Below are 15775 nucleotides of genomic sequence, written 5' to 3' on the forward strand. Positions count from 1 at the left end.
CTCTCCTTCTAATGTACATTTTATTAAGTTATAACTATGAACTTATCCGTTGTGGAATACATTTCCTATTTACATATATGCTAACGAAAACTCTCGTTGTATATTAGAAGGAGAGGCAGTTTTTAAGGCTGATCATGTGGTACTATATGGGAAAATTGAGCAAAGTTAATTTAAATTTAGAAATTTATATTATGTCTGCAGACTAGTGCCCTTACTTACTAACAACCCTCATGAAATTCAGGGAGTATTATCTATCGGCAATAATATTTTGAAAATTTCTTCAATGGTTTGATGAACTTTTTTCTGGATTTTTCTTGGACCATGAAGAGCAACCTTGAACTGAACAATAATAGTTTGACAGTTTCTTCTTTCTATCCATAATTGCTGAAATTTTCCTCACACTATTTTCTTAAAATAACAGTTTTCAAAAAACAACCACTAAATACAGTTTTAAATAAAATACAAAACGAAATGTCACACACAGAATAAATGTTTACCTTGTTTCGCTAGTATCACTTGTCATCGCCAGAGGGCGAGCTCTTAGCTGCATTCGCGAATACTGTAGGGTTTGATGAAATTAATTGTCGTGTTGGCTTTAATTTCACACTTTAACGTATTTTTATTGGATTTTATGGAAACAAACACTAAATTATCGGGGAGATTCGTATCGGTAGCAGTGAGTAAATTACTATTTATGTACGTATTTATATCTTCTATCTCGTAGTATCCCTCCGGTATTTTTATAACTTTATCAGCATCACCGTAATAGAAACGATTATTCGTAGAATCAACATTCGGTATGGAGTGATAGGCTAAAAAGTCCGTAAGCCCGATTCAGCATAGTCCTCGAGCTCAATAGGCGGGTAAAACTGCGAACTCAGAATCGATGAATCACCCGATAACGTAAGCGTATATGACATATCAACACACACGTGCACTGTTCTGCTTGGATGACTCACGCCGACTGACCGTGACTTTATCAGCGTGACTCATTATATAGGAATTTCAGACACAGATGTCCACAATTCACCGTATCATACGTCTGATATTGTTTATGATTATATTTGACGCGACATGACTTTAGATATTTTAATAATTCCACAGGCGGTCTCAAATTACCGAAACTATCGAAATATACGGCTTCAGGTCCTCTCTTGTAATATGCCGTCCAATGAGTACCTGCACCGCTGTCACTGTCCAAATTCAGGATCCCGCACTCGTTTTTGTGTACATTTTTAGGTAATCGATCCCTCATATAGACGCCTCTGAAGTGTGGAATTTCCAATAATTTTACGTATTTAAGTAAATCTTGATCGGTGAGAGCGCGATTCGGTAGTTTTTCTAGTCATTTGCTGGCTTTCTTGGTCTTGTTACAACACTTCTTCTTCTTCGTCTTATTCATATACAGTCCAAGTCCTTGTCGATAGGGGCGTAGGTAGAGCCCTTTGCCGAGAGCTATTGCCTCCATTTTTTCGTTGTGACGTTGAGATTCCTTAAGCTGGGTGGCTGCATTCCGAGCATCGTTTACAGCCTTGGCGATGCCCGCAGCTCCACCAGACAGGGCACCGAGAGCGCTAAGTCCCGCAAAAATGGGAATCAGAGGCAGGAGACCGCCAGTCTTTGGAATTGGAATTACGCGGGCCTTTGGATGTGATATGCCTCCGGTGGAGGCCTTCTTCATGCGTTCGGCTACTCGAACAGCCTTCTTCACGGCATCCTCAACGGTGCTGGCCCGACGTACAGCTTTGCGAATTTTATCAGAAACTTTGCGGAATGTTAGAGCCCCGCCGGATTTTTTCACAGGCTTCTTCCTCTTGGGCTTCGCGATCCCCCAGCCCAATTTAACTTTAGCAGCCATGGCTCCGGCTACTCCCGCAGCGGCTGCCCTCTCAGCCAGTGAGGAATCTTTCGCGAACACCCTCTTCAGAGCTTGATGGGCTAATTTTCTGTCTGCTACGTTTCTGCCCGCCACGTCGGACACTTTAGAGTACTCGATATCGTGGTCTTTGCATGCGTTATCAAGGCCGTTTATGCCTTCGTCACCGCGAGCAAGCCTCTTGGCCAACTTGGTGCCGGGGCCACAGAAACGATACCCGGGAATATGCGCTTCGAAAGGTAACTTGTTGATCAAAGAATTGAAAAGTGCCATGTTACCTGTACCACACACGTGAACAAACTAAGGTGCGCCAGGTGAGAGCTACCTATTTATAGTCGATGCATACCTGTCTTTCTGTCAGTATTGACCATGCGCTTCAAGAAAGAAGTTGCGGCAGGTGGCAGTCTCGAAATCGAAAACATCGATTTCGTGGACAACGGCGATAAGCAATTCAAAAAACATGGACCCCTGCTACCACATAGTCTTAGATGTATTATATGTGGACCTTCGAACTGTGGCAAAACGAACGTGATGATCGGTCTGCTGACTCATCCGAATGGATTGTACTTTAAAAATGTTTACGTCTACTCGAAATCGTTGTATCAGCCTAAATACAAGTATCTGGAGAAGGTGCTCGATTCACTTGTTGAATACAATCAGTTCAAGGACAGCGACGACATATTACCGCCAGCCCAAGCTAAATTTGACTCGGTGTTTATCTTCGATGACGTAGCATGCGATAACCAGAGCCCGATACGTGACTATTTCAGCATGGGTCGACATAAGCGGGTGGATTGTTTCTATCTCTGTCAGACTTATACGCGTATACCGAAGCATTTGGTGAGAGACAATGCCAACTTTATGGTGCTATTCAAGCAGGATGACCTCAATCTCCGGCATGTTTATAACGATCATGTGAATACAGATATGAAATTCGAGGATTTCAAACACATGTGCTCCTTATGCTGGACAGATAGATATGGGTTCTTAGTGATAGACAAGGATAGCGACATTGCCAGCGGTCGGCGCTACCGTAAAGGCTTTGATGAGTATATATACCTGTAAAGGTGTGCATTATCATTAGTCATTCGTTAGCCGTGTATCATTATGGACGCGACCGCTACCACTAATAACATTATCAAAGCTCGAAAGTCCATCAAACGAAAATTGGAGGCTCTCAAGCGTCATGATCAGCTGGTTGAAAAATCTTTTGCACCCATCACGGCCCCACTTCGAACGATTGCTACGAATATCAAACAAGTATCAACACCTCAGTCGCAGCTGTCGACCTTGCCCGTCGTAAAACAGGAGATAAAGAAGTCCGAACCAAAGAGTGAGATAGAAGAAACAACGAGTAATGCCGATAGCGATAACTATATGGATCCCGACCCCACCGAGAGGGACGGCGGCATCGAAGAATCCAATTTTGACGAGGAATATCTTGAGAAATTCCACGATCTGCCTAAATTCTACATATCCGGACTGGTGCATGATACTAAAGATAGCTTTGACGTAAAGTATGGCATCAGATACAATCTCGACGAAGATGACTTCTATATCGGAGATTCTAAAGTCCAATTCGTTGACGATAATGTGCTAATAAAGGACAGCGAATATGAGGGAACGAGGGGCCTCTTTGAATTGTTGTTTAAGAAGCGTCCACTTAAAATTTACACGAGCGACGATGAAAAGAAATATGCTGACATCATTAGAAATACCAGTGCCAACAGACTGTCTTATGACTCATCGAAGCCGATATCGGGCGGAAATAGCTGGAAATATAAATATGTCATAAAGCCGATTCTTCAAAGACACCGACATCGTGGTGGCGGCAATAAGCTAATGATGAATGTCACAGATAATGCTATCGACTACTTGTACTGGAACGATCCCAGCGAACTGGTAGATCGACTTAGGCTTTTAATGGCCTCCCAAGAAGCGGGAAATTTCAATTACGTAATTGAAATGAACAGCATCATCGAGGAGCTTCTGGAAGCCAAATTAATTGCACCACGTGATTAATTATTGATTAGTTTGTGTGGGGTGGCCGTTCAGTAAACATGTCAGCTGTAAAGACAGATATTGTTAATGAATTACATAAGCCTGCAAGAGTTAATTTTAATAGGCGAAAGGTAGTAATTAACGGGCTAGAAGATATCTTTCAAGCCGATCTCGTGGAGATGATACCATATGCCAAATTCAATAAAAATTATCGTTATATACTGGTTGTAATAGATGCCTTCTCAAAGTACGTGTGGACGGCTCCACTTAAAACAAAATCCGGCGAAGAAGTCGCTAGTGCTATGAAAAAGATTCTCGGTACCGAGAGCCGAATACCTCGTAATTTACAGACGGATTTGGGCAAGGAATTTTATAATAAACACTTTCAAGCACTAATGAGGAAATTTAATATTAATCATTACTCCTCGTATAGTAGCAAGAAAGTTCGATTGTGGAACGTGTTAATCGGACACTAAAATCCATAATGTATAAAGAATTCAGCTTTAACGGTACCTTTCGCTGGTACGATGTGTTAGATAAAATTGTGAAAAAATATAACAATACCAAGCATAGGACCATTGGAATGAAGCCCGCGTCCGTGAACAAGAGCAATGAAAAGATACTTCAGAGTTCGGTTTATAATTATCCAACGGTTACATATTCACGTCTGTCAAAGTTCAAAGTAGGAGACCGGGTGAGAATAAGCAAATACAGAGGGGTGTTCGATAAGGGTTACACCCCTAACTGGTCCAATGAAATTTTCACTGTATCCAGTATTAAGAGGACTGATCCTGTTACATACTTACTGTCTGATGCTCAAAGTCAGCCAATAAAGGGATGTTTCTATACGGAAGAGCTGCAGAAGGTCAAGCATCCTGATGTCTACCTTATGGAGAGGATAGTGAGGAAGAAGGGTGATCGAGTTCTAGTGAAATGGCTAGGATTTGATAGCACTCACAACAGCTGGATTGATAAAAATAGCATTGTTTAATTTTTTTTGTTATCTTGATAATGTAAAAAAAAATCATTATTATTAAATATTTGTTAATGTATTATATATTTAATTTTTTATTATTAAGTATATATCACTGTATTTATTTAATTTAATAAATGAATTTAAAAATATATCAGATTTTTATTTATTTTTTAATTTTAAGGGGAAATAGGGAAAATAAAAGAAAATAATTTTAATTAATTATTTTATTAAATATTTATATCATATATACATATATTATACAGAACATATGGAAGAGGTTAAATTTGATTGATTTTATTTACAAGTACAGGTTCAATAATATAAGATAATTTTTTTATTCTTTCTTGAAATCGGACACGATCGATTGCGTCATGCATCCAACGCTCGCCACATCTAGCTGTCCTATGAGCGTAAGCCCAGTTGATTATGTACCGGGTGTTGGTATGATCGTTGAACTGGACCCTCTTTTTGATCGCTGATGTGGACATTACGTAGCTTCCTCACAATCTCAATGTACTTGATGTCTTCCTTTAAACATTGGATTGGCCAGGAATTCATTTAACCTCCTCATATATTCGGCTTCCATATTTTAGTTTTTTGTTACTCCACAAATTCCAAATTTGTGGTATTGGCAACCATGCCCTTGCTCACTAGGTATACAGGCTTCTCCTGGACTATTTTCTTCAATTCGGTAATGTCAGAAGCCGAAATTATTTTTATGTAGCGTTCGGGTAAACTGACTTTGCCCTCTGCCAATGTCACTACTACTCGAGGTCCAAACTAGCCCAAAACAATGTCGATGTCTTCTATTTTGTATTTTACACCAACTTCTAGTTGACTGGTTCTAATGAATGGCTTCACTAATGCTTGTTTGTTAATGGTAGCAAAAAATTTTTTTTTGATAATTGTTTTCGATATATACTTTCAATGTTCATCGTCTCAAACTCGAATGAGCTGGAGATGCTTCAGATCGCTATTTTATTCAATTTGTAAATGCTTGCTCAGCAAAAAATAGATGACCTCATGACTATGACGTCATCATCACCATCCACACATTCTGCTCTTTGTGTTTTGCCGACATCCGCTATAGAACCATGTTCTTATCAAGAAACTACAATAACATAATAACTTATAACATTATTTATTACCCACATTCTTTAATGTTTATATACTGCGCTCCAGTCTCCAGACTCTAGACAAAACTTGTTGTAACATGTTTAAAGCAGCCACCAAACAGTCGCACCTGCTTTCATACACTCTAACTTCTCACACGCATTCCGCTCTTTATGTTTAGCCGACATCCGCTATGAGCCCAAGTATTTCTTAAAATATACCTAATAAATCATCACAATATTTATATTAGTGTCACAGATAACTCGCTAACATGCAGAATTATAACCTTGGGGGCTCGAGACTGTTTACTTAGCTCGATAAACATTGCATACAGCTCACGTTACCATGTTGCCATTTTTTAACTATCGGGTTTCTTATATCTTCTACCTTATAACAAAAAGATTGGCACCAAGATGCCGTCGCCGCTGCCGCTGCCGCCGCCGCCCCCCGCTGCCGGCTTCCAGCATCGCCATCCCGCTCCCTGCTCCCTGCTCCATGACGCAGGCATACCGCTGCCTCCCCGCACGCCTGCACCCCGCTGCCCCCGCCGCTGCTCGTGCATGCACCTGGTGCCGCCTCTGACGTCACGCTCCTCGATGCCGACCTCCTGGTGGTCATTGCTGATGACGGACCCCGGTTTCTTCTTCTGCATTCCGCACCTGCACCCCGCTGCCCCCCGCCGCTGCTCATGCACTCACCTGGTGCCGCCTCTGACGTCACGCTCCTCGATGCCGACCTCCTGGTCATTGCCGATGACGGACCCCGGCTTCTTCTTCTGCAATCCAGATCCCCCACCCCCGCACCCCACTGACACTTCTTCAGCGTGACCTTGGAGCTGCTGCTGGAGACCTGGTGCCAGCTCCGGACGGCAGCAGCCCGGTGGTAGCCTGGAGTGACCTTGAAGTGGCCTAGGTCTCTCCTAGAACAACTACTCCGGCCCCATACGTTAATGGGTTTAAACTGGTGCTGATGATGCGTCACAATAGAAGCATGTGGATTTTCTTCCGTCCATAAATGCAAATTATGGGAGTTTATGATTCCATTTTTACAAAATGCGGCTTCGTCCATAAAGAAAATTGAGCCGATGAAATTTGTATTGTTACAATACCTATCTAAAAGCCATTTTGAAAATTACATCCTTCGCAGAAAGTCTACAGGAAGAAATGCATGGACTTTCTGTATGCGATAGGGATTGTTTTAAGGATTCTAAGAACCGTAAATTTTGGGCAATTAAACTGGGCAACCAATTTCCGGACACTTTTTGAAGGATCTGCTTCTACGGCATTTAGGATATCTTCTTATGCGACCTCACCACGATTGATTTGATTTCCAGTGTGTCTGGCTTTGGCAAACGTTCCTAAAATTATTTACAGCATTTTAGTTCTACATATTACCTACTCAAAAAGTACGCTAATGTAAGTAACAAATAAATTGTAATTTTTACCAGTCTCTCTTAAACGTTTTCAAAAGTTTTCCTATCAGAAATTCTTCGATTTGGAAATCGTTCCTCATAAAGCCTTCTGGCTTCTAAGGCTTTACATAATGCAAGTCCATACAATAAATGCATGTCGACATATTAGGCAAACGTAAATTCCATTACGGCAAATAAAATAAATCCGAGGAATAAAAAATATAAGGAAAGTATCACAAGTTTCGACACACTCTATCGTTAACTGACAGACTCAGATAAGTACTGTAATTCTTATTTAAATGGTTATTTTTTTGACAAATTCAAAAAACTGCTGGATACTTCTCTCAACATTAAATAGCAATAACTTGGTTATTTTAAATGGGACACCCAGTATATTTTTACTTTGGAAGTTAGCAAATTTAAAACTCTTCCAAACTGTGTATAGGTTCCCTATTTTTAACGGAATTGGAGATATTTGTGCCGTTTCGTTTTTTATCAAATTTTTTTGTAAAATGAGGATGCAATTAAATGGCGCAAATTTTTCATATTCAATGAGAAATTATTTGAATCGAAAATTTAGTAATAAAAGGATAAGTAAGAATGGTGCATGTCAGTGGCCACCCAGGTATCCAGACCTCACCGTAATGGACTTCTTTGTTTCGCGCTATACAGGGTGTCCCGAAATTCATGCAACAAAATTTGGTGATAGATTCTTAAAGCAAATTTAGGGAACCTGTATTTTTTCTTTTTGCCAGCTGGCTCCCTCATTCTGAGTTACAGCTTCCTGAAGTCTGCCCCTAAGAAGTCTTTTTATATTTCAAAACTATGTTGTACGAGAATCACTAAATTTGGTACACAGTGGTTTTATGACATGTGGAATCTCACAGTGCTACGCTTTTTGGCGAGAAACCCCCTTAAGACACTTTTTCGTGAGCCCCCTTGTCTTTGGAACCAGTAAAATTTGTCCGCAAATTTGATTTTTTTTAATTATTAGTTAGCTAGAAAGCCATTGAATTTAGAAACTTTTTTGTCACTTGATATTTGTTTCGTAAAACGCAATGTTTTTGTGGAAAATGGCGAATCACGATATGCATCACATTTTGACATTTTTCTCGAAAACATTGCGTTTTACGAAAAAAGTATAAAGAGACAAAAAGTTTCTAAATTTAATGGCTTTCTAGCGGACTGAAAATTTTTAAGAAATTTAAATATGCGACCAAATTTTTTTGGCTCCAAAAACACGGGGGCCCAGGAAAAATTGTCTTAAGTGGGCTCCCCGTCAAAAAACGTAGCACCATCAGATTCCACGTGTCATAAAACCCCTGTGTACCAAATTTAGTGATTGTCATACAACAGGGTTCTGAGAAAGATTATTCTTAGGGGTGGACTTCTGGGGCCGTAACTCCGAAAGAGGTGGCCACTTGGCAAAAATAAAAAATACGGGTCCCCTAAATTTGTCTTAAGAATCTGTGAATTTTGTTGCATGAATTTCGGGACACCCTGTATAAAAAATCTTGTACACAATGTTCCACCTACTACCTGCCATGATATGAAGGAAAGGATTAGAGATGTACTTGCCACAATCGCCGTACATATTCTAAGGAATATAAGAATATCATTTGAAGATAGAATAAGATGCTGTATTCGAGAGAATGGTTATCAATTCGATCATCAATTAAAACTTTTCTTTGTTTCTTCTAAAAGTAAAATTTCCTTTAACAAACATGTTCCTAATTAATTTAATTCATATGTAGAACAAACATTTATAAAAAATTAATAACTTATAATTATTCGGCTTATAAAATAATATTTTTTATTAGAAAATTCTTGAATATTGTCATGATTGACGCTTCACCAATTCAATAAAGGCACGTGGATACATCTTACAAAAAAAATCAATAAAAACAAAACGGCACAAATATCTCCAATACCGTTAGGGATAGGTATAGGAAATCTATACACAGTTCGAAAGAGTAACTTCCAGAGTAAAAATATACTGGGTGTCCCATTTAAAATAACCAAGTTATTGCTATTTAAAGTTGAGAGAAGTATTCAGCAGTTTTTTGAACACCCGGTACAATGTTAAGTGATGAGAAATATAATAATTTACAACTTCAAGGATCTAAAATATACACTCCAAAGCTGTTTCCTTAAAATTATTTTTTTATTGCTAATATTAAATTTCTACGCTAAGCCTGCATTTTCACTAAAATTGAAATATCTCACAAACAATAAGGTAGTATCTCACAAACAATAAGGTAGTATACATAGTATACATACAGGGTGCAGCATTAGTGCGTCGAAGTACGACATCTCGTTTATTATAGAAGATATCAAAAAAGTTCTTTACAAAAATTGTAGCCGGCATAAAACTGCACATTTTAAAATTATTTTCGTATATACAGGTTGTTACGTATTACCAGGGTGAACTAAACATACTATTTTTCTAATGGGACACCCTATATATTATTTCAAATTTAGATTAAGCTCATCTCTACCATGCTTCCAATATAGGGTTTAATTATATTATATAGGGTATTTGAAAAGTTATGGTCATTTGTATAAGAGAATCATTCCCACTTCAGCGTCCTGTATACCCTAAACAGAACAAATTAACAATAATTTTTTGCAGGCATAACTTTTTGATATTCGTACAATTTTACGACAAAGTGCTATTTTTTATTATTGCAACAGTTGAATATAAGGTGAGCCAAAGCTCGAGCACATAACTTTCTCAATTTTTTTAAATGAATCACCCTATATTTTATTCTAAAAACTGAAAATACACTTTATGTTCTTTGTTAACTTATTTGGAACGTATTCTAGTTTTTGAGGTTACAGAGGGTAGTAGCGTACCTATGTTATATTGGCTAAAGATTAATAAGGGCAACAGAAATTTAGTGTTAACACTGGATGTATTGCAAAACTCCAGTAACGTATTATTTAAATTAGCTCAGGTATAGGTTTTCGAATCGAAAATTAAAACTTTATAAAAATCGAATCCTATAGCTAAAACAAGCAAAATCTTATCATTAAATCCTTTTTTTAGACAATCAGGATATTCTTCGCGTAGGTGGTAGACTAGGTAAGTCAGATTTGGAGTATGACCAAATGTACCCGATTATATTGCCAAGTATTACAACTCATTATCATGCAGTATCACTTCAAGTTATTGCATACAGGCCCGCAAGCCTTACTCGCGCAGATTCGATTAAAATACTGGCCTATAGGAGGGCGTAGAACCAAACGAGGTTTTCTAAGAAATTTCATAGTATGCTTTTGAGTACTTGCTCGAGATTTAACACACCTTATGGGGGATTTACCGCGACACCGCGTCACACCAAGTAGACCTTTTACGAATGTAGGAGTAAACTATGCGGATCCATTTGACTTAAAAATCACTAAGTTTAAGAGTCATACTAGCGTTAAATGTTATCTCTGTTTATTCGTATGTTTTCTTACACGTGCGGTACATTTAGAGTTGTAGAGTAAGAACCCTTAAATTGTATTAAAAATTCGTGGCTAGACGAGGTGTCTGCAAAAATGTTTACTCAGACAATGCAACGAATTTTGTAAACGTGGATAAAGAGCTTAAATATTTGTATCAATTCTTACGTGACACGGACAATCTACGTGCTTTTTCGAAATATTTTTCGCAGATCCATTACATTCCACCAAGGTCACCGCACTTTGGCGGTATATGGGAATCTGCAGTGAAATCTACAAAATACCACATAAACAGAGTTATTGGTAATCGTCGATTGACGTTTGAAGAGCTTAATACGTGGCCCAGGTTGAATCATGTTTAAATTCACATCCTCTTACTCCCGTAACTGAGGCTCCTGACGATTTGAACATTATTACCCCTGGTTATTTTCTAATTGGCACGTTTTTATGCGCCTTACCCCAAGAAGATCTAAAGTCCTACAATCCAAACAAAATAAAACGGTTTCTTCTAATGACTCAATTTTTGGACAAAATGGTCTAAGGAGTACTTAACTCAACTGAAGCAGCGCAGTTCAAAAGAGCCGATCAATGTTATGGTAATCATCAAAGACGAAAACCTACCACCACTTAAGTGGCAGTTAGCTAGAGTGATAGAGTTACATTCTGAAAGTGACAATACGTGCCGTATTGTATCAGTGAAAACAGCTACAGGTGTGTTCAAAAGAGCCGTGATTCAGCTATGTGAATTGCCTTTTAATTACTCTAATGATTAAAAATTGAGCTGATATTTCGCTGATATGTTTTAATACATTCTGTTGTAGTTGTAGGGGGTACAGATTATGAATGAGCCTGACGCCAATATCCTTCGCAGGAAAAATTACCTCGGATAGAGCGGGGTCGAGTGGGATCGCTCTTTACCCACTTCATCGCCGTAGGCCCAGACGCCTCGTAGAGGTAGGAGGATTCGATCAGTTCGTGGGGCCTCCTCCTGTCCTGGCAGGGCCTCGCCGGCTATGGCACTTTCTTCCGGCACTCTTCTTTCTTCGCCGGCTCGACTGTGTAAACCCACAGGGGTGTCGTCTATCGGTCGCAAACGACGGGGGAAAATGAGCTCGACGCAATTATTCCAGGGCTAGAAATTGGCCTCAATGATTTGGGATAGAGGCGGATTATCCCTCTTTATCCTGCCTTATCTCGTGTAGGCCTGAACAGCTTTCGTAGGTGGGCCCCATCCGTCGTCTACCCCGACCGCAAATGCGGCCGGTGTAGGCGCTTTGTGGGACCTCCTTTTGTCCGGGCTGGGCCCCGCCGGCTAGGGCCCTTTCTTCTGGCGCTCTTCTTGCTTCGCCGGCTATATGTTGCCGGTTTATATGTAGTATGGTTGAGTAGGGTAGTGCGGCTATGCAGCCTGGGATGTGTGTGTGTATAGGTATATGTTGGCGTACACGTATATGTTGGTGTTGGGGGGATGTGGAATGTCGGAGTTGTAAATGGTGTACAGGTGTCGGGACAGGACGGTGCCCTGGGGGACACCGGCCTCCATGGGACGGGTGGTGGAAAGGGAATCTTGGATTTGGATGCGGAATTTTTCGGTGGTGTAGGTAGGATTTTATGAGTTTGGTAGAGGATATGGGATATTGGTTGATGAGCATTTTCATCAGTAGGCCCTCATGCTAAACCGTATCGAAGGCCTTTGCAACGTCCAGGAAGACAGCACCAGTGTACTGTCCCCTGTTGAAGGCCGCCGTGATGTGCTCGGTAAGGCGAAGGATTTGGAGTTCGGTGGAGTGATTGGATCGGAAGGCGAACTGCTCGTCTGGAATGACTCGCAGTTCTTGCGAGGGCGTTTTTAAGCGGGTTAGGATGATTTTTTTCTACCACTTTGCTCGTAGCCGGGAGCAGGCTAAGGAGCCGGTAGTTGGATGGGAAGGTGTGGTCTTTGTTGGGTTTTGGGATAAGGATTATAGTAGATAAACTAAGTGCGTTCTGGCTCAATTTGAATAAATTCGGGATGAAAATGGATATTCTAGTAGATTTCCTGGAAGAGGGTTTTTTGTTGGATTTTGTGGATGTTAGAAAAATAGGTTTGTGGTTTGAGTTAGCCGAAAAGAATTATCCCTAACTCGTCTTCATTATTTGGCCCACTCTGTATAGAGTCCAGGTGTGCTGGCACGCCTTCGCCATTCCTAGCCGCGGGCGTATAATGACGTAGAAGTGCGTGTCGTGAATGGTATTCCTTTCACTTAGTATGCGTTGTTCATTCTTTCTCTTGTGCCTAAATTTGGGTTGAAAATGGATGCCCCGGCAGATGCGCGCGAGAGTGGTACTCTTGATTTCGAAGATGGTACCTAAAAGGATATTTGTGGGATTTGAGAATGTGGGGATATTATTATATATTATGGAGGCATTGTGCTATTTATTTTTAATTGTTGAAAAATGAATGAAAGACAAAGATGTGTTGCTGAGAAAACTTGGGAGGCCATTAGTTCCCACAAAATGTTAAGGTCCCTGTTAAAGATGCGACTACAAGATATTTATTACTTACCGAAAAATTATATTAAGACAATAAGATGGTTGGTATTTATTGCCCGATTGTATACGACATGATCCGTCTATAGCAAAGTACAGATCATGTAAAAAACATTATTTATCAAACATGCATAATGACTGTGTTGATGGTCCACCAAAAAGAATAATTAGCTGTGAATATTGCATCCAGGAGGAGATAATCAATTTGGGAAATAAAACTCTGCAATGTAAATCATCTCCAACAATAGACAGTGGGAGGTAGAAAATGGAGAATTATTAACTATTTATTGTACCGCGTATAAGTGTTATAATTTAAATAAGAATTAATAAACACGTTTTAAATTTGAAATGTTTTAATAATTTACTTACAAAATGAAGTACATAGAGTATGATTACCTAATTAACATTTTACATATGATATTCATAAATTTTATCAATGTCAGTAAGAACAGCATTTTTATTAAATTTTAAGTGCTCAAGTAAACAATATCTTCCCTCACACTTATTTAAATTACATAAGCTTATTATAAAAGTTTTTAAAATCTAAATCGTGTAAATATCCTAGCCTATATTCGATAAGATGTCGAATATTGACGATGTCCTTAATGAATTCGTCATCAAGGTAGAAGATTGCTTGGCCACTCTTGAACACTAATATATGTCTTCCAGCAACTAGTTGACTGGATAGTTTGAAATTTTCAAATTCCACAACGGTTTCGATGAAATCTTTTTCTTTGTCATTATCCGGCATAATATTAATGTTGGTGATAAAATCATACCAGTCCACATCCATAAGAGAAATTACGTCACCGTCACTCGAACTTCTAAATCTGACGGCAGGTTCAAACCGCATAGCTGCGCTAATTCCTGTCGAGACTTGTATGGTCGAGTTTGATAGTGAATATTTTATTTCATTGATTAATTGTGTCTCTTGTCTAATATCTTCTGCATACTTCGTAAGAACGTCATCCACATATGTCCAGTAGGAATTTGAGTTACTGTCTATCCCAGAATCTGACATTATAATAGCAAAAAACGCACCGTTCTCGTCTCTTGCTAATTACTTACTAACTCGATAAAACAACTCATAAATTTATTAATTACTAAAACTACGTGAAACTGTCAAATGTCAGATTGGTACGTTACAAATTCGACTGCTTGAGATGGGTATTAATCGAAGAAGTGGTTTTAATACCTTAAATATATAGGTGTAGGATTTTCTAAATCTGTAGTAAGTGGTTTCAGTTATGGAAAAAGGGTGATTTTTAATGAAAAACAACAACCAAGTGCATTTAATGGTAGCGTGGACTTACGCCTACAATGCTTCTCGAAAAAGATATTGGGAGATCTTTGCTGTAGATCGACACCGTTTCCAAATAGCAGCTTCTTCCATCATTCTAAACCCAATTTTAGATGCAAACCATAGACGTAGAATATTTCAAAACAGATTTATAATTCTTTTAGAAAATAATACAGATATTGTAATTGTCTTTTATTTAAAAATATATTACATCATATTAGACTAATTAATTTTTATTAATCCAAGAATTGTGCGACTTTCCAAGTCCGAGCCACTGTACTAAGTAAAAATTTCCTTCTTTCTTCAGTACTTTGTCAACCAAATAGATGTCCTTGTATTTAACATTTTGCAGCTCCTCGGTGTAGAAGGCACCTTGAATTTCCTCTCCATTTTGATCTTCTAATAGATAAGTTGTTGGGTTTGTTAAATTTACTTTTCTTATTTTAAAGATTTCATTGCTTCAATTTGGGACGTATCCTTTTCTAAATACTCCTCGAAATTTGCTAATTCTTAAGGAATTACCTAGTTTGAACTTGGCGTGTCTTGGATCGACAGATTTTAGGTGACTAAAAGCAGTTTGCAATAACTTTTTAGCGTTTCTCTTGTTTACTTGATTAGGCTTCAATCCATGAGTCCGATGCTTCGTGTTATTATACTGATGAACAAGATCTTGTAGCAAATGTATCCATTTGTATGTTCATTGAAGACTGAACTGCTTCCACATCAAATTTTTTAGTGTTCGGTTTAGTCTTTCTATAACAGCTGCTTTCAAGGTGGAATATTGTCACGGGACGCAAAGAAATCCAACATTGCGCCTCGTGATTTACTGCCAGGGGCCTTTTGGAACAGCAGGCTGCGGCGCACTCGACATTCAGTCCTCAGTCCGACCGCTGTTCATTAAATAATCGCCGTGTCGTATTCCACCCTTCGAGCGAGCTCCAGGATTTCAGAATACCCCGTATATTCATAGAAGTCATAATCTTGTACCTACGGATATGCCGGAGACCGCTGAATTGAAAAGGAGGCGAAACAATCATATTCACCTACCTTTCCAATTCAAACCAAAAACCCGCCACGGTTGCGAAATCAATCGCCGTCGGCCGGGCAGAATGAAAAAGCCTC

The sequence above is a fragment of the Anoplophora glabripennis genome, unplaced genomic scaffold (genome assembly GCF_000390285.2).
Source record: "Anoplophora glabripennis isolate ALB-LARVAE unplaced genomic scaffold, Agla_2.0 scaffold320, whole genome shotgun sequence".
NCBI classification, from domain to species: domain Eukaryota; kingdom Metazoa; phylum Arthropoda; class Insecta; order Coleoptera; family Cerambycidae; genus Anoplophora; species Anoplophora glabripennis.